General features: G+C 38.1%; 13 non-coding genes across 13 annotated transcripts; all 13 read left to right on the top strand.

The window, feature by feature from the left end:
* Positions 1–436: 436 nt before the first annotated feature.
* Positions 437–509, top strand: TRNAF-GAA (transfer RNA phenylalanine (anticodon GAA)). The gene has a single exon. It is a non-coding gene; the product is annotated as a tRNA-Phe (tRNA).
* A 1,674-nt stretch (positions 510–2,183) lies between these two features.
* Positions 2,184–2,256, top strand: TRNAF-GAA (transfer RNA phenylalanine (anticodon GAA)). The gene has a single exon. It is a non-coding gene; the product is annotated as a tRNA-Phe (tRNA).
* Positions 2,257–3,421: 1,165 nt separating this feature from the next.
* TRNAF-GAA (transfer RNA phenylalanine (anticodon GAA)) lies at positions 3,422–3,494 on the top strand. The gene has a single exon. It is a non-coding gene; the product is annotated as a tRNA-Phe (tRNA).
* A 1,675-nt stretch (positions 3,495–5,169) lies between these two features.
* TRNAF-GAA (transfer RNA phenylalanine (anticodon GAA)) lies at positions 5,170–5,242 on the top strand. The gene has a single exon. It is a non-coding gene; the product is annotated as a tRNA-Phe (tRNA).
* A 506-nt stretch (positions 5,243–5,748) lies between these two features.
* TRNAF-GAA (transfer RNA phenylalanine (anticodon GAA)) lies at positions 5,749–5,821 on the top strand. Its single transcript has one exon. It is a non-coding gene; the product is annotated as a tRNA-Phe (tRNA).
* Positions 5,822–8,080: 2,259 nt separating this feature from the next.
* On the top strand, positions 8,081–8,153 carry TRNAF-GAA (transfer RNA phenylalanine (anticodon GAA)). Its single transcript has one exon. It is a non-coding gene; the product is annotated as a tRNA-Phe (tRNA).
* Positions 8,154–8,663: 510 nt separating this feature from the next.
* On the top strand, positions 8,664–8,736 carry TRNAF-GAA (transfer RNA phenylalanine (anticodon GAA)). The gene has a single exon. It is a non-coding gene; the product is annotated as a tRNA-Phe (tRNA).
* Positions 8,737–12,737: 4,001 nt separating this feature from the next.
* On the top strand, positions 12,738–12,810 carry TRNAF-GAA (transfer RNA phenylalanine (anticodon GAA)). The gene has a single exon. It is a non-coding gene; the product is annotated as a tRNA-Phe (tRNA).
* Positions 12,811–13,317: 507 nt separating this feature from the next.
* On the top strand, positions 13,318–13,390 carry TRNAF-GAA (transfer RNA phenylalanine (anticodon GAA)). The gene has a single exon. It is a non-coding gene; the product is annotated as a tRNA-Phe (tRNA).
* Positions 13,391–15,649: 2,259 nt separating this feature from the next.
* Positions 15,650–15,722, top strand: TRNAF-GAA (transfer RNA phenylalanine (anticodon GAA)). Its single transcript has one exon. It is a non-coding gene; the product is annotated as a tRNA-Phe (tRNA).
* A 3,418-nt stretch (positions 15,723–19,140) lies between these two features.
* TRNAF-GAA (transfer RNA phenylalanine (anticodon GAA)) lies at positions 19,141–19,213 on the top strand. The gene has a single exon. It is a non-coding gene; the product is annotated as a tRNA-Phe (tRNA).
* Positions 19,214–19,720: 507 nt separating this feature from the next.
* On the top strand, positions 19,721–19,793 carry TRNAF-GAA (transfer RNA phenylalanine (anticodon GAA)). The gene has a single exon. It is a non-coding gene; the product is annotated as a tRNA-Phe (tRNA).
* Positions 19,794–20,889: 1,096 nt separating this feature from the next.
* On the top strand, positions 20,890–20,962 carry TRNAS-GGA (transfer RNA serine (anticodon GGA)). Its single transcript has one exon. It is a non-coding gene; the product is annotated as a tRNA-Ser (tRNA).
* Positions 20,963–21,346: the final 384 nt, after the last annotated feature.

Raw genomic sequence — 21,346 nt, 5'->3', positions numbered from 1 at the left:
TTTTATCAACTGATCTACAAAATGATCAATTCAACATAGACTTTTCTTTCTGTCCTCCTTTTAAACTTTCTTCCACCTATCTTGCCTTCAGGTTTGACTATGAATGTTTCGACATTTCATCCTTTTTTGTAAAGTAAACTCTTGTCTGCATCACATTCCACTTCCCCTTGAACACAGATGTCAGTAGTCAGATGACATTGCTTACCTACTCATGCCAAATATATCTGGGTAATATAGTGCTAGTCCATTCAGAGTTAAAAAAACAACTACCTAACCTGGATCCCAAAAATGCTATTTACCCATTGCACCAGTTAACTGGGGAATGATACAGGACTCCTTAAAACATATCACTACCATATGAGGTTAAAAATCCAGGTCCTGCATCTATTTTGTTAAATGGTTCAAATTAAAGTATGAAGACCCCAGTTATCAGAAGGCCGAAATAGCTCAGTTGGGAGAGCATTAGACTGAAGATCTAAAGGTCCCTGGTTCAATCCCGGGTTTCGGCACAGTTGAGAGGTTCCTTGCTTCTAACAAAATAGGTCTTGGAATCAGCTGTAGTACTTTTTCTCTATTCATCACATTTTTTCCAACTGATCTACAACACAATCAATTTAACATAGACTTTGCATTATGTCCTCCTTCTAAACTTGCTTCCACCTCTCTTACCTTCAGGTTTGACAATGAATATTTCCCATTTCATGCTTTTTTGTAAAGTAAACTCTTGTCTGCATTACCTTCCACTTCCCCTTGAACACAGATGTCAGTAGTCAGATGACATTGCTTACCTACTCATGCCAAATATATCTGGGTAATATAGTGCTAGTCCATTCAGAGTTAAAAAAACAACTACCTAACCTGGATCCCAAAAATGCTATTTACCCATTGCACCAGTTAATTGCGGAATGATACAGGACTCCTTAAAACATATCTCTACCATATGAGGTTAAAAATCCAGGTCCTGCATCTATTTTGTTAAATGGTTTAAATTAAAGTATGAAGACCACAGATATAAGCAGGCCGAAATAGCTCAGTTGGGAGAGCATTAGACTGAAGATCAAAAGGTCCCTGGTTCAATACCGGGTTTCGGCACAGTTGAGAGGTTCCTTGCTTCTAACAAAATAGGTCTTGGAATCAGCTGTAGTACTTTTCTCTCTATCAACATTTTTATCAACTGATCTACAAAATGATCAATTCAACATAGACTTTGCTTTCTGTCCTCCTTTTAAACTTTCTTCCACCTATCTTGCCTTCAGGTTTGACTATGAATGTTTCCCATTTCGTCCTTTTTTGTAAAGTAAACTCTTGTCTGCATCACATTCCACTTCCCCTTGAACACAGATGTCAGTAGTCAGATGACATTGCTTACCTACTCATGGCAAATATATCTGGGTAATATAGTGCTAGTCCATTCAGAGTTAAAAGAACAACTACCTAACCTGGATCCCAAAAATGCTATTTACCCATTGCACCAGTTAACTGGGGAATGATACAGGACTCCTTAAAACACATCACTACCATATGAGGTTAAAAATCCAGGTCCTGCATCTACTTTGTTAAATGGTTCAAATTAAAGTATGAAGACCGCAGTGATCAGAAGGCCGAAATAGCTCAGTTGGGAGAGCGTTAGACTGAAGATCTAAAGGTCCCTGGTTCAATCCCGGGTTTCAGCACAGTTGAGAGGTTCCTTGCTTCTAACAAAATAGGTCTTGGAATCAGCTGTAGTACTTTTTCTCTATTCATCAAATTTTTTCCAACTGATCTACAACACAATCAATTTAACATAGACTTTGCATTATGTCCTCCTTCTAAACTTGCTTCCACCTCTCTTACCTTCAGGTTTGACAATGAATATTTCCCATTTCATGCTTTTTTGTAAAGTAAACTCTTGTCTGCATTACCTTCCACTTCCCCTTGAACACAGATGTCAGTAGTCAGATGACATTGCTTACCTACTCATGCCAAATATATCTGGGTAATATAGTGCTAGTCCATTCAGAGTTAAAAAAACAACTACCTAACCTGGATCCCAAAAATGCTATTTACCCATTGCACCAGTTAATTGCGGAATGATACAGGACTCCTTAAAACATATCTCTACCATATGAGGTTAAAAATCCAGGTCCTGCATCTATTTTGTTAAATGGTTTAAATTAAAGTATGAAGACCACAGATATAAGCAGGCCGAAATAGCTCAGTTGGGAGAGCGTTAGACTGAAGATCTAAAGGTCCCTGGTTCAATCCCGGGTTTCGGCACAGTTGAGAGGTTCCTTGCTTCTAACAAAATAGGTCTTGAATCAGCTGTAGTACTTTTTTCTCTATCAACATTTTTATCAACTGATCTACAAAATGATCAATTCAACATAGACGTTGCTTTCTGTCCTCCTTTTAAACTTTCTTCCACCTATCTTGCCTTCAGGTTTGACTATGAATGTTTCCCATTTCGTCCTTTTTTGTAAAGTAAACTCTTGTCTGCATCACATTCCACTTCCCCTTGAACAAAGACGTCAGTAGTCAGATGACATTGCTTACCTACTCATGCCAAATATATCTGGGTAATATAGTGCTAGTCCATTCGGAGTTAAAAAACAACTACCTAACCTGGATCCCAAAAATGCTATTTACCCATTGCACCAGTTAACTGCGGAAAGATACAGGACTCCTTAAAACATATCTCTACCATATGAGGTTAAAAATTCAGGTCCTGTATCTATTTTGTTAAATGGTTCAAATTAAAGTATGAAGACCCCAGCTACCATATGAGGTTAAAAATCCAGGTCCTGCATCTAGTTTGTAAATTGGTTCAAATTAAAGTATGAAGACCCCCGTTATCGGAAGGCCGAAATAGCTCAGTTGGGAGAGTGTTAGACTGAAGATCTAAAGGTCCCTGGTTCAATCCCGGGTTTCGGCACAGTTGAGAGGTTCCTTGCTTCTAACAAAAAAGGTCTTGGAATCAGCTGTAGTACTTTTTTCTCTATCAACATTTTTATCAACTGATCTACAAAATGATCAATTCAACATAGACTTTTCTTTCTGTCCTCCTTTTAAACTTTCTTCCACCTATCTTGCCTTCAGGTTTGACTATGAATGTTTCGACATTTCATCCTTTTTTGTAAAGTAAACTCTTGTCTGCATCACATTCCACTTCCCCTTGAACACAGATGTCAGTAGTCAGATGACATTGCTTACCTACTCATGCCAAATATATCTGGGTAATATAGTGCTAGTCCATTCAGAGTTAAAAAAACAACATTCCTAACCTGGATCCCAAAAATGCTATTTACCCATTGCACCAGTTAACTGGGGAATGATACAGGACTCCTTAAAACATATCACTACCATATGAGGTTAAAAATCCAGGTCCTGCATCTATTTTGTTAAATGGTTCAAATTAAAGTATGAAGATCCCAGTTATCAGAAGGCCGAAATAGCTCAGTTGGGAGAGCATTAGACTGAAGATCTAAAGGTCCCTGGTTCAATCCCGGGTTTCGGCACAGTTGAGAGGTTCCTTGCTTCTAACAAAATAGTTCTTGGAATCAGCTGTAGTACTTTTTCTCTATTCATCACATTTTTTCCAACTGATCTACAACACAATCAATTTAACATAGACTTTGCATTATGTCCTCCTTCTAAACTTGCTTCCACCTCTCTTACCTTCAGGTTTGACAATGAATATTTCCCATTTCATGCTTTTTTGTAAAGTAAACTCTTGTCTGCATTACCTTCCACTTCCCCTTGAACACAGATGTCAGTAGTCAGATGACATTGCTTACCTACTCATGCCAAATATATCTGGGTAATATAGTGCTAGTCCATTCAGAGTTAAAAAAAACAACTACCTAACCTGGATCCCAAAAATGCTATTTACCCATTGCACCAGTTAATTGCGGAATGATACAGGACTCCTTAAAACATATCTCCACCATATGAGGTTAAAAATCCAGGTCCTGCATCTATTTTGTTAAATGGTTTAAATTAAAGTATGAAGACCACAGATATAAGCAGGCCGAAATAGATCAGTTGGGAGAGCAATAGACTGAAGATCAAAAGGTCCCTGGTTCAATACCGGGTTTCGGCACAGTTGAGAGGTTCCTTGCTTCTAACAAAATAGGTCTTGGAATCAGCTGTAGTACTTTTCTCTCTATCAACATTTTTATCAACTGATCTACAAAATTATCAATTCAACATAGACTTTGCTTTCTGTCCTCCTTTTAAACTTTCTTCCACCTATCTTGCCTTCAGGTTTGACTATGAATGTTTCCCATTTCGTCCTTTTTTGTAAAGTAAACTCTTGTCTGCATCACATTCCACTTCCCCTTGAACACAGATGTCAGTAGTCAGATGACATTGCTTACCTACTCATGGCAAATATATCTGGGTAATATAGTGCTAGTCCATTCAGAGTTAAAAAAACAACTACCTAACCTGGATCCCAAAAATGCTATTTACCCATTGCACCAGTTAACTGGGGAATGATACAGGACTCCTTAAAACACATCACTACCATATGAGGTTAAAAATCCAGGTCCTGCATCTACTTTGTTAAATGGTTCAAATTAAAGTATGAAGACCGCAGTGATCAGAAGGCCGAAATAGCTCAGTTGGGAGAGCGTTAGACTGAAGATCTAAAGGTCCCTGGTTCAATCCCGGGTTTCAGCACAGTTGAGAGGTTCCTTGCTTCTAACAAAATAGGTCTTGGAATCAGCTGTAGTACTTTTTCTCTATTCATCAAATTTTTTCCAACTGATCTACAACACAATCAATTTAACATAGACTTTGCATTATGTCCTCCTTCTAAACTTGCTTCCACCTCTCTTACCTTCAGGTTTGACAATGAATATTTCCCATTTCATGCTTTTTTGTAAAGTAAACTCTTGTCTGCATTACCTTCCACTTCCCCTTGAACACAGATGTCAGTAGTCAGATGACATTGCTTACCTACTCATGCCAAATATATCTGGGTAATATAGTGCTAGTCCATTCAGAGTTAAAAAAACAACTACCTAACCTGGATCCCAAAAATGCTATTTACCCATTGCACCAGTTAATTGCGGAATGATACAGGACTCCTTAAAACATATCTCTACCATCTGAGGTTAAAAATCCAGGTCCTGCATCTATTTTGTTAAATGGTTTAAATTAAAGTATGAAGACCACAGATATAAGCAGGCCGAAATAGCTCAGTTGGGAGAGCGTTAGACTGAAGATCTAAAGGTCCCTGGTTCAATCCCGGGTTTCGGCACAGTTGAGAGGTTCCTTGCTTCTAACAAAATAGGTCTTGAATCAGCTGTAGTACTTTTTTCTCTATCAACATTTTTATCAACTGATCTACAAAATGATCAATTCAACATAGACGTTGCTTTCTGTCCTCCTTTTAAACTTTCTTCCACCTATCTTGCCTTCAGGTTTGACTATGAATGTTTCCCATTTCGTCCTTTTTTGTAAAGTAAACTCTTGTCTGCATCACATTCCACTTCCCCTTGAACAAAGACGTCAGTAGTCAGATGACATTGCTTACCTACTCATGCCAAATATATCTGGGTAATATAGTGCTAGTCCATTCGGAGTTAAAAAACAACTACCTAACCTGGATCCCAAAAATGCTATTTACCCATTGCACCAGTTAACTGCGGAAAGATACAGGACTCCTTAAAACATATCTCTACCATATGAGGTTAAAAATTCAGGTCCTGCATCTATTTTGTTAAATGGTTCAAATTAAAGTATGAAGACCCCAGCTATCAGAAGGCCGAAATAGCTCAGTTGGGAGAGCGTTAGACTGAAGATCTAAAGGTCCCTGGTTCAATCCCGGGTTTCGGCACAGTTGAGAGGTTCCTTGCTTCTAACAAAATAGGTCTTGGAATCGGCTGTAGTACTTTTTCTCTATTCATCAAAGTTTTCCAACTGATCTACAACACAATCAATTTAACATAGACTTTGCTTTATGTCCTCCTTCTAAACTTGCGTCCACCTCTCTTACCTTCAGGTTTGACAATGAATATTTCCCATTTCATGCTTTTTTGTAAAGTAAACTCTTGTCTGCATTACCTTCCACTTCCCCTTGAACACAGATGTCAGTAGTCAGATGACATTGCTTACCTACTCATACCAAATACGTCTGGGTAATATAGTGCTAGTCCATTCGGAGTTAAAAAAAAAAATGACCTAACCTGGATCCCAAAAATATTATTTACCCATTGCACCAGTTAATTGCGGAATGATACAGGACTCCTTAAAACATATCTCTACCATATGAGGTTAAAAATCCAGGTCCTGCATCTATTTCGTTAAATGGTTTAAATTAAAGTATGAAGACCACAGCTCTAAGCAGGCCGAAATAGCTCAGTTGGGCAAACGTTAGACTGAAGATGTAAAGGTTCCTGTTTCAATCCCGGGTTTCGGCACAGTTGAGAGGTTCCTTGCTTCTAACGAAATAGGTCTTGGAATCTGCTGTAGTACTTTTTCTCTATTCATCAAATTTTTTCCAACTGATCTACAGCACAATCAATTTAACATAGACTTTGCTTTATGTCCTCCTTCTAAACTTGCTTCCACCTCTCTTACCTTCAGGTTTGACAATGAATATTTCCCATTTCATTCTTTTTTGTAAAGTAAACCCTTGTCTGCATTACCTTCCACTTCCCCTTGAACACAGATAGCAGTAGTCAGATGACATTGCTTACCTACTCATGCCAAATACGTCTGGGTAATATAGTGCTAGTCCATTCGGAGTTAAAAAAAAAAAATGACCTAACCTGGATCCCAAAAATATTATTTACCCATTGCACCAGTTAATTGCGGAATGATACAGGACTCCTTAAAACATATCTCTAACATATGAGGTTAAAAAATCCAGGTCCTGCATCTATTTCGTTAAATGGTTTAAATTAAAGTATGAAGACCACAGCTATAAGCAGGCCAAAATAGCTAAGTTGGGAGAGCGTTAGACTGAAGATCTAAAGGTCCCTGGTTCAATCCCGGGTTTTGGCACAGTTGAGAGGTTCCTTGCTTCTAACAAAATAGGTCTTGTAATCAGCTGTAGTACTTTTTTCTCTATCAACATTTTTATCAACTGATCTACAAAATGATCAATTCAACATAGACTTTGCTTTCTGTCCTCCTTTTAAACTTTCTTCCACCTATCTTGCCTTCAGGTTTGACTATGAATGTTTCCCATTTCGTCCTTTTTTGTAAAGTAAACTCTTGTCTGCATCACATTCCACTTCCCCTTGAACACAGATGTCAGTAGTCAGATGACATTGCTTACCTACTCATGCCAAATATATCTGGGTAATATAGTGCTAGTCCATTCAGAGTTAAAAAAACAACTACCTAACCTGGATCCCAAACATGCTATTTACCCATTGCACCAGTTAACTGCGGAATGATACAGGACTCCTTAAAACATATCTCTACCATATGAGGTTAAAAATCCAGGTCCTGCATCTATTTTGTTAAATGGTTCAAATTAAAGTATGAAGACCCCAGCTATCAGAAGGCCGAAATAGCTCAGTTGGGAAAGCATTAGACTGAAGATCTAAAGGTCCCTGGTTCAATCCTGGGTTTCGGCACAGTTGAGAGGTTCCTTGCTTCTAACAAAATAGGTCTTGGAATCAGCTGTAGTACTTTTTTCTCTATCAACATTTTTATCAACTGATCTACAAAATGATCAATTCAACATAGACTTTGCTTTCTGTCCTCCTTTTAAACTTTCTTCCACCTATCTTGCCTTCAGGTTTGACTATGAATGTTTCGACATTTCATCCTTTTTTGTAAAGTAAACTCTTGTCTGCATCACATTCCACTTCCCCTTGAACACAGATGTCAGTAGTCAGATGACATTGCTTACCTACTCATGCCAAATATATCTGGGTAATATAGTGCTAGTCCATTCAGAGTTAAAAAAACAACTACCTAACCTGGATCCCAAAAATGCTATTTACCCATTGCACCAGTTAACTGGGGAATGATACAGGACTCCTTAAAACATATCACTACCATATGAGGTTAAAAATCCAGGTCCTGCATCTATTTTGTTAAATGGTTCAAATTAAAGTATGAAGACCCCAGTTATCAGAAGGCCGAAATAGCTCAGTTGGGAGAGCGTTAGACTGAAGATCTAAAGGTCCCTGGTTCAATCCCGGGTTTCGGCACAGTTGAGAGGTTCCTTGCTTCTAACAAAATAGGTCTTGGAATCAGCTGTAGTACTTTTTCTCTATTCATCAAATGTTTTCTAACTGATCTACAACACAATCAATTTAACATAGACTTTGCTTTATGTCCTCCTTCTAAACTTGTTTCCACCTCTCTTACCTTCAGGTTTGACAATGAATATTTCCCATTTCATGCTTTTTTGTAAAGTAAACTCTTGTCTGCATTACCTTCCACTTCCCCTTGAACACAGATGTCAGTAGTCAGATGACATTGCTTACCTACTCATGCCAAATACGTCTGGGTAATATAGTGCTAGTCCATTCGGAGTAAAAAAAAAAATGACCTAACCTGGATCCCAAAAATATTATTTACCCATTGCACCAGTTAATTGCGGAATGATACAGGACTCCTTAAAACATATCTCTACCACATGAGGTTAAAAATCCAGGTCCTGTATCTATTTCGTTAAATGGTTTAAATTAAAGTATGAAGACCACAGCTATAAGCAGGCCGAAATAGCTCAGTTGGGAGAGCGTTAGACTGAAGATCTAAAGGTCCCTGGTTCAATCCCGGGTTTCGGCACAGTTGAGAGGTTCCTTGCTTCTAACAAAATAGGTCTTGAAATCAGCTGTAGTACTTTTTTCTCTATCAACATTTTTATCAACTGATCTACAAAATGATCAATTCAACATAGACTTTGCTTTCTGTCCTCCTTTTAAACTTTCTTCCACCTATCTTGCCTTCAGGTTTGACTATGAATGTTTCGACATTTCATCCTTTTTTGTAAAGTAAACTCTTGTCTGCATCACATTCCACTTTCCCTTGAACACAGATGTCAGTAGTCAGATGACATTGCTTACCTACTCATGCCAAATATATCTGGGTAATATAGTGCTAGTCCATTCAGAGTTAAAAAAACAACTACCTAACCTGGATCCCAAAAATGCTATTTACCCATTGCACCAGTTAACTGGGGAATGATACAGGACTCCTTAAAACATATCACTACCATATGAGGTTAAAAATCCAGGTCCTGCATCTAGTTTGTAAATTGGTTCAAATTAAAGTATGAAGACCCCAGTTATCGGAAGGCCGAAATAGCTCAGTTGGGAGAGTGTTAGACTGAAGATCTAAAGGTCCCTGGTTCAATCCCGGGTTTCGGCACAGTTGAGAGGTTCCTTGCTTCTAACAAAATAGGTCTTGGAATCAGCTGTAGTACTTTTTCTCTATTTATCAAATTTTTTCCAACTGATCTACAACACAATCAATTTAACATAGACTTTGCATTATGTCCTCCTTCTAAACTTGCTTCCACCTCTCTTACCTTCGGGTTTGACAATGAATATTTCCCATTTCATGCTTTTTTGTAAAGTAAACTCTTGTCTGCATTACCTTCCACTTCCCCTTGAACACAGATGTCAGTAGTCAGATGACATTGCTTACCTACTCATGCCAAATATATCTGGGTAATATAGTGCTAGTCCATTCAGAGTTAAAAAAACAACTACCTAACCTGGATCCCAAAAATGCTATTTACCCATTGCACCAGTTAATTGCGGAATGATACAGGACTCCTTAAAACATATCTCTACCATATGAGGTTAAAAATCCAGGTCATGCATCTATTTTGTTAAATGGTTTAAATTAAAGTATGAAGACCACAGATATAAGCAGGCCGAAAGAGCGCAGTTGGGAGAGCATTAGACTGAAGATCAAAAGGTCCCTGGTTCAATACCGGGTTTCGGCACAGTTGAGAGGTTCCTTGCTTCTAACAAAATAGGTCTTGGAATCAGCTGTAGTACTTTTTTCTCTATCAACATTTTTATCAACTGATCTACAAAATGATCAATTCAACATAGACTTTGCTTTCTGTCCTCCTTTTAAACTTTCTTCCACCTATCTTGCCTTCAGGTTTGACTATGAATGTTTCCCATTTCGTCCTTTTTTGTAAAGTAAACTCTTGTCTGCATCACATTCCACTTCCCCTTGAACACAGATGTCAGTAGTCAGATGACATTGCTTACCTACTCATGCTAAATATATCTGGGTAATATAGTGCTAGTCCATTCAGAGTTAAAAAAATAACTACCTAACCTGGATCCCAAAAATGTTATTTACCCATTGCACCAGTTAACTGCGGAATGATACAGGACTCCTTAAAACATATCTCTACCATATGAGGTTAAAAATCCAGGTCCTGCATCTATTTTGTTAAATGGTTCATATTAAAGTATGAAGACCTCAGCTATCAGAAGGCTGAAATAGCTCAGTTGGGAGAGCGTTAGACTGAAGATCTAAAGGTCCCTGGTTCAATCCCGGGTTTCGTCACAGATGAGAGGTTCCTTGCTTCTAACAAAATAGTTCTTGGAATCAGCTGTAGTACTTTTTCTCTATTCATCAAATTTTTTCCAACTGATCTACAACACAATCAATTTAACATAGACTTTGCTTTGTGTCCTCCTTCTAAACTTGCTTCCACCTCTCTTACCTTCAGGTTTGACAATGAATATTTCCCATTTCATGCTTTTTTGTAAAGTAAACTCTTGTCTGCATTACCTTCCACTTCCTCTTGAACACAGATGTCAGTAGTCAGATGACATTGCTTACCTACTCATGCCAAATATATCTGGGTAATATAGTGCTAGTCCATTCAGAGTTAAAAAAACAACTACCTAACCTGGATCCCAAAAATGCTATTTACCCATTGCACCAGTTAATTGCGGAATGATACAGGACTCCTTAAAACATATCTCTACCATATGAGGTTAAAAATCCAGGTCCTGCATCTATTTTGTTAAATGGTTTAAATTAAAGTATGAAGACCACAGATATAAGCAGGCCAAAATAGCTCAGTTGGGAGAGCATTAGACTGAAGATCTAAAGGTCCCTGGTTCAATCCCGGGTTTCGGCACATTTGAGAGGTTCCTTGCTTCTAATAAAATAGGTCTTGGAATCAGCTGTAGTACTTTTTTCTCTATCAACATTTTTATCAACTGATCTACAAAATGATCAATTCAACGTAGACTTTGCTTTCTGTCCTCCTTTTAAACTTTCTTCCACCTATCTTGCCTTCAGGTTTGACTATGAATGTTTCCCATTTCGTCCTTTTTTGTAAAGTAAACTCTTGTCTGCATCACATTCCACTTCCCCTTGAACACAGATGTCAGTAGTCAGATGACATTGCTTACCTACTCATGCCAAATATATCTGGGTAATATAGTGCTAGTCCATTCAGAGTTAAAAAAAACAACTACCTAACCTGGATCCCAAAAATGCTATTTACCCATTGCACCAGTTAACTGGGGAATGATACAGGACTCCTTAAAACATATCTCTACCATTTGAGTTTAAAAATCCAGGTCCTGCATCTATTTTGTTAAATGGTTCAAATTAAAGTATGAAGACCCCAGCTATCAGAAGGCTGAAATACCTCAGTTGGGAGAGCGTTAGACTGAAGATCTAAAGGTCCCTGGTTCAATCCCGGGTTTCGGCACAGTTGAGAGGTTCCTTGCTTCTAACAAAATAGGTCTTGGAATCAGCTGTAGTACTTTTTCTCTATTCATCAAATTTTTTCCAACTGATCTACAACACAATCAATTTAACATAGACTTTGCTTTATGTCCTCCTTCTAAACTTGCTTCCACCTCTCTTACCTTCAGGTTTGACAATGAATATTTCCCATTTCATGCTTTTTTGTAAAGTAAACTCTTGTCTGCATTACCTTCCACTTCCCCTTGAACACAGATGTCAGTAGTCAGATGACATTGCTTACCTACTCATGCCAAATATATCCGGGTAATATAGTGCTAGTCCATTCAGAGTTAAAAAACAACTACCTGACCTGGATCCCAAAAATGCTATTTACCCATTGCACCAGTTAATTGCGGAATGATACAGGACTCCTTAAAACATATCTCTACCATATGAGGATAAAAATCCAGGTCCTGCATCTATTTTGTTAAATGGTTTAAATTAAAGTATGAAGACCATGGATATAAGCAAGCCGAGATAGCTCAGTTGGGAGAGCATTAGACTGAAGATCTAAAGGTCCCTGGTTCAATCCCTGGTTTAGACACAGTTGAGAGGTTCCTTGCATCTAACAAAATAGGTCTTGGAATCAGCTGTAGTACTTTTTTCTCTATCAACATTTTTATCAACTGATCTACAAAATGATCAATTCAACATAGACTTTGCTTTCTGTCCTCCTTTTAAACTTTCTTCCACCTATCTTGCCTTCAGGTTTGACTATGAATGTTTCCCATTTCGTCCTTTTTTGTAAAGTAAACTCTTGTCTGCATCACATTCCACTTCCCCTTGAACACAGATGTCAGTAGTCAGATGACATTGCTTACCTACTCATGCCAAATATTTCTGGGTAATATAGTGCTAGTCCATTCAGAGTTAAAAAAACAACTACCTAACCTGGATCCCAAAAATGCTATTTACCCATTGCACCAGTTAATTGCGGAATGATACAGGACTCCTTAAAACATATCTCTACCATATGAGGTTAAAAATCCAGGTCCTGCATCTATTTTGTTAAATGGTTTAAATTAAAGTATGAAGACCACAGACATAAGCAGGCCGAAATAGCTCAGTTGGGAGAGCGTTAGACTGAAGATCTAAAGGTCCCTGGTTCAATCCCGGGTTTCGGCACAGTTGAGAGGTTCCTTGCTTCTAACAAAATAGGTCTTGAATCAGCTGTAGTACTTTTTTCTCTATCAACATTTTTATCAACTGATCTACAAAATGATCAATTCAACATAGACGTTGCTTTCTGTCCTCCTTTTAAACTTTCTTCCACCTATCTTGCCTTCAGGTTTGACTATGAATGTTTCCCATTTCGTCCTTTTTTGTAAAGTAAACTCTTGTCTGCATCACATTCCACTTCCCCTTGAACAAAGACGTCAGTAGTCAGATGACATTGCTTACCTACTCATGCCAAATATATCTGGGTAATATAGTGCTAGTCCATTCGGAGTTAAAAAAACAACTACCTAACCTGGATCCCAAAAATGCTATTTACCCATTGCACCAGTTAACTGCGGAAAGATACAGGACTCCTTAAAACATATCTCTACCATATGAGGTTAAAAATTCCGGTCCTGCATCTATTTTGTTAAATGGTTCAAATTAAAGTATGAAGACCCCAGCTATCAGAAGGCCGAAATAGCTCAGTTGGGAGAGCGTTAGACTGAAGATCTAAAGGTCCCTGGTTCAATCCCGGGTTTCGGCACAGTTGAGAGGTTCCTTGCTTCTAACAAAATAGGTCTTGGAATCGGATGTAGTACTTTTTCTCTATTCATCAAAGTTTTCCAACTGATCTACAACACAATCAATTTAACATAGACTTTGCTTTATGTCCTCCTTCTAAACTTGCGTCCACCTCTCTTACCTTCAGGTTTGACAATGAATATTTCCCATTTCATGCTTTTTTGTAAAGTAAACTCTTGTCTGCATTACCTTCCACTTCCCCTTGAACACAGATGTCAGTAGTCAGATGACATTGCTTACCTACTCATACCAAATACGTCTGGGTAATATAGTGCTAGTCCATTCGGAGTTAAAAAAAAAAATGACCTAACCTGGATCCCAAAAATATTATTTACCCATTGCACCAGTTAATTGCGGAATGATACAGGACTCCTTAAAACATATCTCTACAATATGAGGTTAAAAATCCAGGTCCTGCATCTATTTCGTTAAATGGTTTAAATTAAAGTATGAAGACCACAGCTCTAAGCAGGCCGAAATAGCTCAGTTGGGCGAACGTTAGACTGAAGATGTAAAGGTTCCTGTTTCAATCCCGGGTTTCGGCACAGTTGAGAGGTTCCTTGCTTCTAACGAAATAGGTCTTGGAATCTGCTGTAGTACTTTTTCTCTATTCATCAAATTTTTTCCAACTGATCTACAACACAATCAATTTAACATAGACTTTGCTTTATGTCCTCCTTCTAAACTTGCTTCCACCTCTCTTACCTTCAGGTTTGACAATGAATATTTCCCATTTCATTCTTTTTTGAAAAGTAAACCCTTGTCTGCATTACCTTCCACTTCCCCTTGAACACAGATGTCAGTAGTCAGATGACATTGCTTACCTACTCATGCCAAATACGTCTGGGTAATATAGTGCTAGTCCATTCGGAGTTAAAAAAAAAAAATGACCTAACCTGGATCCCAAAAATATTATTTACCCATTGCACCAGTTAATTGCGGAATGATACAGGACTCCTTAAAACATATCTCTAACATATGAGGTTAAAAAATCCAGGTCCTGCATCTATTTCGTTAAATGGTTTAAATTAAAGTATGAAGACCACAGCTATAAGCAGGCCAAAATAGCTAAGTTGGGAGAGCGTTAGACTGAAGATCTAAAGGTCCCTGGTTCAATCCCGGGTTTTGGCACAGTTGAGAGGTTCCTTGCTTCTAACAAAATAGGTCTTGTAATCAGCTGTAGTACTTTTTTCTCTATCAACATTTTTATCAACTGATCTACAAAATGATCAATTCAACATAGACTTTGCTTTCTGTCCTCCTTTTAAACTTTCTTCCACCTATCTTGCCTTCAGGTTTGACTATGAATGTTTCCCATTTCGTCCTTTTTTGTAAAGTAAACTCTTGTCTGCATCACATTCCACTTCCCCTTGAACACAGATGTCAGTAGTCAGATGACATTGCTTACCTACTCATGCCAAATATATCTGGGTAATATAGTGCTAGTCCATTCAGAGTTAAAAAAACAACTACCTAACCTGGATCCCAAACATGCTATTTACCCATTGCACCAGTTAACTGCGGAATGATACAGGACTCCTTAAAACATATCTCTACCATATGAGGTTAAAAATCCAGGTCCTGCATCTATTTTGTTAAATGGTTCAAATTAAAGTATGAAGACCCCAGCAATCAGAAGGCCGAAATAGCTCAGTTGGGAGAGCATTAGACTGAAGATCTAAAGGTCCCTGGTTCAATCCTGGGTTTCGGCACAGTTGAGAGGTTCCTTGCTTCTAACAAAATAGGTCTTGGAATCAGCTGTAGTACTTTTTTCTCTATCAACATTTTTATCAACTGATCTACAAAATGATCAATTCAACATAGACTTTGCTTTCTGTCCTCCTTTTAAACTTTCTTCCACCTATCTTGCCTTCAGGTTTGACTATGAATGTTTCGACATTTCATCCTTTTTTGTAAAGTAAACTCTTGTCTGCATCACATTCCACTTCCCCTTGAACACAGATGTCAGTAGTCAGATGACATTGCTTACCTACTCATGCTAAATATATCTGGGTAATATAGTGCTAGTCCATTCAGAGTTAAAAAAACAACTACCTAACCTGGATCCCAAAAATGCTATTTACCCATTGCACCAGTTAACTGGGGAATGATACAGGACTCCTTAAAACATATCACTACCATATGAGGTTAAAAATCCAGGTCCTGCATCTATTTTGTTAAATGGTTCAAATTAAAGTATGAAGACCCCAGTTATCAGAAGGCCGAAATAGCTCAGTTGGGAGAGCGTTAGACTGAAGATCTAAAGGTCCCTGGTTCAATCCCGGGTTTCGGCACAGTTGAGAGGTTCCTTGCTTCTAACAAAATAGGTCTTGGAATCAGCTGTAGTACTTTTTCTCTATTCATCAAATTTTTTCTAACTGATCTACAACACAATCAATTTAACATAGACTTTGCTTTATGTCCTCCTTCTAAACTTGCTTCCACTTCTCTTACCTTCAGGTTTGACAATGAATATTTCCCATTTCATGCTTTTTTGTAAAGTAAACTCTTGTCTGCATTACCTTCCACTTCCCCTTGAACACAGATGTCAGTAGTCAGATGACATTGCTTACCTACTCATGCCAAATATATCTGGGTAATATAGTGCTAGTCCATTCAGAGTTAAAAAAACAACTACCTAACCTGGATCCCAAAAATGCTATTTACCCATTGCACCAGTTAATTGCGGAATGATACAGGACTCCTTAAAACATATCTCTACCATATGAGGTTAAAAATCCAGGTCCTGCATCTATTTTGTTAAATGGTTTAAATTAAAGTATGAAGACCACAGATATAAGCAGGCCAAAATAGCTCAGTTGGGAGAGCAGTAGACTGAAGATTTAAAGGTCCCTGGTTCAATCCCGGGTTTCGGCACTGTTGAGAGGTTCCTTGCTTCTAACAAAATAGGTCTTGGAATCAGCTGTAGTACTTTTTTCTCTATCAACATTTTTATCAACTGATCTACAAAATGATCAATTCAACACAGACTTTGCTTTCTGTCCTCCTTTTAAACTTTCTTCCACCTATCTTGCCTTCAGGTTTGACTATGAATGTTTCCCATTTCGTCCTTTTTTGTAAAGTAAACTCTTGTCTGCATCACATTCCACTTCCCCTTGAACACAGATGTCAGTAGTCAGATGACATTGCTTACCTACTCATGCTAAATATATCTGGGTAATATAGTGCTAGTCCATTCAGAGTTAAAAAAACAACTACCTAACCTGGATCCCAAAAATGTTATTTACCCATTGCACCAGTTAACTGCGGAATGATACAGGACTCCTTAAAACATATCTCTACCATATGAGGTTAAAAATCCAGGTCCTGCATCTATTTTGTTAAATGGTTCAAATTAAAGTATGAAGACCTCAGCTATCAGAAGGCTGAAATAGCTCAGTTGGGAGAGCGTTAGACTGAAGATCTAAAGGTCCCTCGTTCAATCCCGGGTTTCGGCACAGTTGAGAGGTTCCTTGCTTCTAACAAAATAGGTCTTGGAATCAGCTGTAGTACTTTTTCTCTATTCATCAAAGTTTTCCAACTGATCTACAACACAATCAATTTAACATAGACTTTGCTTTATGTCCTCCTTCTAAACTTGCTTCCACCTCTCTTACCTTCAGGTTTGACAATGAATATTTCCCATTTCATGCTTTTTTGTAAAGTAAACTCTTGTCTGCATTACCTTCCACTTCCCCTTGAACACAGATGTCAGTAGTCAGATGACATTGCTTACCTACTCATGCCAAATACGTCTGGGTAATATAGTGCTAGTCCATTCGGAGTAAAAAAAAAAATGACCTAACCTGGATCCCAAAAATATTATTTACCCATTGCACCAGTTAATTGCGGAATGATACAGGACTCCTTAAAACATATCTCTACCACATGAGGTTAAAAATCCTGGTCCTGCATCTATTTCGTTAAATGGTTTAAATTAAAGTATGAAGACCACAGCTATAAGCAGGCCGAAATAGCTCAGTTGGGAGAGCGTTAGACTGAAGATCCAAAGGTCCCTGGTTCAATCCCGGGTTTCGGCACAGTTGAGAGGTTCCTTGCTTCCAACAAAATAGGTCTTGGAATCAGCTGTAGTACTTGTTTCTCTATCAACATTTTTATCAACTGATCTACAAAATGATCAATTCAACATAGACTTTGCTTTCTGTCCTCCTTTTAAACTTTCTTCCACCTATCTTGCCTTCAGGTTTGACTATGAATGTTTCGACATTTCATCCTTTTTTGTAAAGTAAACTCTTGTCTGCATCACATTCCACTTCCCCTTGAACACAGATGTCAGTAGTCAGATGACATTGCTTACCTACTCATGCCAAATACGTCTGGGTAATATAGTGCTAGTCCATTCGGAGTAAAAAAAAAAATGACCTAACCTGGATCCCAAAAATATTATTTACCCATTGCACCAGTTAATTGCGGAATGATACAGGACTCCTTAAAACATATCTCTACCACATGAGGTTAAAAATCCTGGTCCTGCATCTATTTCGTTAAATGGTTCAAATTAAAGTATGAAGACCCCAGTTATCAGAAGGCCGAAATAGCTCAGTTGGGAGAGCATTAGACTGAAGATCTAAAGGTCCCTGGTTCAATCCCGGGTTTCGACACAGTTGAGAGGTTCCTTGCTTCTAACAAAATAGGTCTTGGAATCAGCTGTAGTACTTTTTCTCTATTCATCACATTTTTTCCAACTGATCTACAACACAATCAATTTAACACAGACTTTGCATTATGTCCTCCTTCTAAACTTGCTTCCACCTCTCTTACCTTCAGGTTTGACAATGAATATTTCCCATTTCATGCTTTTTTGTAAAGTAAACTCTTGTCTGCATTACCTTCCACTTCCCCTTGAACACAGATGTCAGTAGTCAGATGACATTGCTTACCTACTCATGCCAAATATATCTGGGTAATATAGTGCTAGTCCATTCAGAGTTAAAAAAACAACTACCTAACCTGGATCCCAAAAATGCTATTTACCCATTGCACCAGTTAATTGCGGAATGATACAGGACTCCTTAAAACATATCTCTACCATATGAGGTTAAAAATCCAGGTCCTGCATCTATTTTGTTAAATGGTTTAAATTAAAGTATGAAGACCACAGATATAAGCAGGCCGAAATAGCTCAGTTGGGAGAGCATTAGACTGAAGATCAAAAGGTCCCTGGTTCAATACCGGGTTTCGGCACAGTTGAGAGGTTCCTTGCTTCTAACAAAATACGTCTTGGAATCAGCTGTAGTACTTTTCTCTCTATCAACATTTTTATCAACTGATCTACAAAATGATCAATTCAACATAGACTTTGCTTTCTGTCCTCCTTTTAAACTTTCTTCCACCTATCTTGCCTTCAGGTTTGACTATGAATGTTTCCCATTTCGTCCTTTTTTGTAAAGTAAACTCTTGTCTGCATCACATTCCACTTCCCCTTGAACACAGATGTCAGTAGTCAGATGACATTGCTTACCTACTCATGCCAAATATTTCTGGGTAATATAGTGCTAGTCCATTCAGAGTTAAAAAACAACTACCTAACCTGGATCCCAAAAATGCTATTTACCCATTGCACCAGTTAATTGCGGAATGATACAGGACTCCTTAAAACATATCTCTACCATATGAGGTTAAAAATCCAGGTCCTGCATCTATTTTGTTAAATGGTTTAAATTAAAGTATGAAGACCACAGATATAAGCAGGCCGAAATAGCTCAGTTGGGAGAGCGTTAGACTGAAGATCTAAAGGTCCCTGGTTCAATCCCGGGTTTCGGCACAGTTGAGAGGTTCCTTGCTTCTAACAAAATAGGTCTTGAATCAGCTGTAGTACTTTTTTCTCTATCAACATTTTTATCAACTGATCTACAAAATGATCAATTCAACATAGACGTTGCTTTCTGTCCTCCTTTTAAACTTTCTTCCACCTATCTTGCCTTCAGGTTTGACTATGAATGTTTCCCATTTCGTCCTTTTTTGTAAAGTAAACTCTTGTCTGCATCACATTCCACTTCCCCTTGAACAAAGACGTCAGTAGTCAGATGACATTGCTTACCTACTCATGCCAAATATATCTGGGTAATATAGTGCTAGTCCATTCGGAGTTAAAAAAACAACTACCTAACCTGGATCCCAAAAATGCTATTTACCCATTGCACCAGTTAACTGCGGAAAGATACAGGACTCCTTAAAACATATCTCTACCATATGAGGTTAAAAATGTAGGTCCTGCATCTATTTTGTTAAATGGTTCAAATTAAAGTATGAAGACCCCAGCTATCAGAAGGCCGAAATAGCTCAGTTGGGAGAGCGTTAGACTGAAGATCTAAAGGTCCCTGGTTCAATCCCGGGTTTCGGCACAGTTGAGAGGTTCCTTGCTTCTAACAAAATAGGTCTTGGAATCGGCTGTAGTACTTTTTCTCTGTTCATCAAAGTTTTCCAACTGATCTACAACACAATCAATTTAACATAGACTTTGCTTTATGTCCTCCTTCTAAACTTGCGTCCACCTCTCTTACCTTCAGGTTTGACAATGAATATTTCCCATTTCATGCTTTTTTGTAAAGTAAACTCTTGTCTGCATTACCTTCCACTTCCCCTTGAACACAGATGTCAGTAGTCAGATGACATTGCTTACCTACTCATACCAAATACGTCTGGGTAATATAGTGCTAGTCCATTCGGAGTTAAAAAAAAAAATGACCTAACCTGGATCCCAAAAATATTATTTACCCATTGCACCAGTTAATTGCGGAATGATACAGGACTCCTTAAAACATATCTCTACAATATGAGGTTAAAAATCCAGGTCCTGCATCTATTTCGTTAAATGGTTTAAATTAAAGTATGAAGACCACAGCTCTAAGCAGGCCGAAATAGCTCAGTTGGGCGAACGTTAGACTGAAGATGTAAAGGTTCCTGTTTCAATCCCGGGTTTCGGCACAGTTGAGAGGTTCCTTGCTTCTAACGAAATAGGTCTTGGAATCTGCTGTAGTACTTTTTCTCTATTCATCAAATTTTTTCCAACTGATCTACAACACAATCAATTTAACATAGACTTTGCTTTATGTCCTCCTTCTAAACTTGCTTCCACCTCTCTTACCTTCAGGTTTGACAATGAATATTTCCCATTTCATTCTTTTTTGTAAAGTAAACCCTTGTCTGCATTACCTTCCACTTCCCCTTGAACACAGATGTCAGTAGTCAGATGACATTGCTTACCTACTCATGCCAAATACGTCTGGGTAATATAGTGCTAGTCCATTCGGAGTTAAAAAAAAAAAATGACCTAACCTGGATCCCAAAAATATTATTTACCCATTGCACCAGTTAATTGCGGAATGATACAGGACTCCTTAAAACATATCTCTAACATATGAGGTTAAAAAATCCAGGTCCTGCATCTATTTCGTTAAATGGTTTAAATTAAAGTATGAAGACCACAGTTATAAGCAGGCCAAAATAGCTAAGTTGGGAGAGCATTAGACTGGAGATCTAAAGGTCCCTGGTTCAATCCTGGGTTTTGGCACAGTTGAGAGGTTCCTTGCTTCTAACAAAATAGGTCTTGTAATCAGCTGTAGTACTTTTTTCTCTATCAACATTTTTATCAACTGATCTACAAAATGATCAATTCAACATAGACTTTGCTTTCTGTCCTCCTTTTAAACTTTCTTCCACCTATCTTGCCTTCAGGTTTGACTATGAATGTTTCCCATTTCGTCCTTTTTTGTAAAGTAAACTCTTGTCTGCATCACATTCCACTTCCCCTTGAACACAGATGTCAGTAGTCAGATGACATTGCTTACCTACTCATGCCAAATATATCTGGGTAATATAGTGCTGGTCCATTCAGAGTTAAAAAAACAACTACCTAACCTGGATCCCAAACATGCTATTTACCCATTGCACCAGT

This window comes from Lissotriton vulgaris, chromosome 8 (genome assembly GCF_964263255.1).
Source record: "Lissotriton vulgaris chromosome 8, aLisVul1.2, whole genome shotgun sequence".
Classification (NCBI taxonomy): domain Eukaryota; kingdom Metazoa; phylum Chordata; class Amphibia; order Caudata; family Salamandridae; genus Lissotriton; species Lissotriton vulgaris.
Note: the sequence above shows the minus strand (reverse complement) of the source record. Positions and strands in the feature narration are given on the sequence as shown.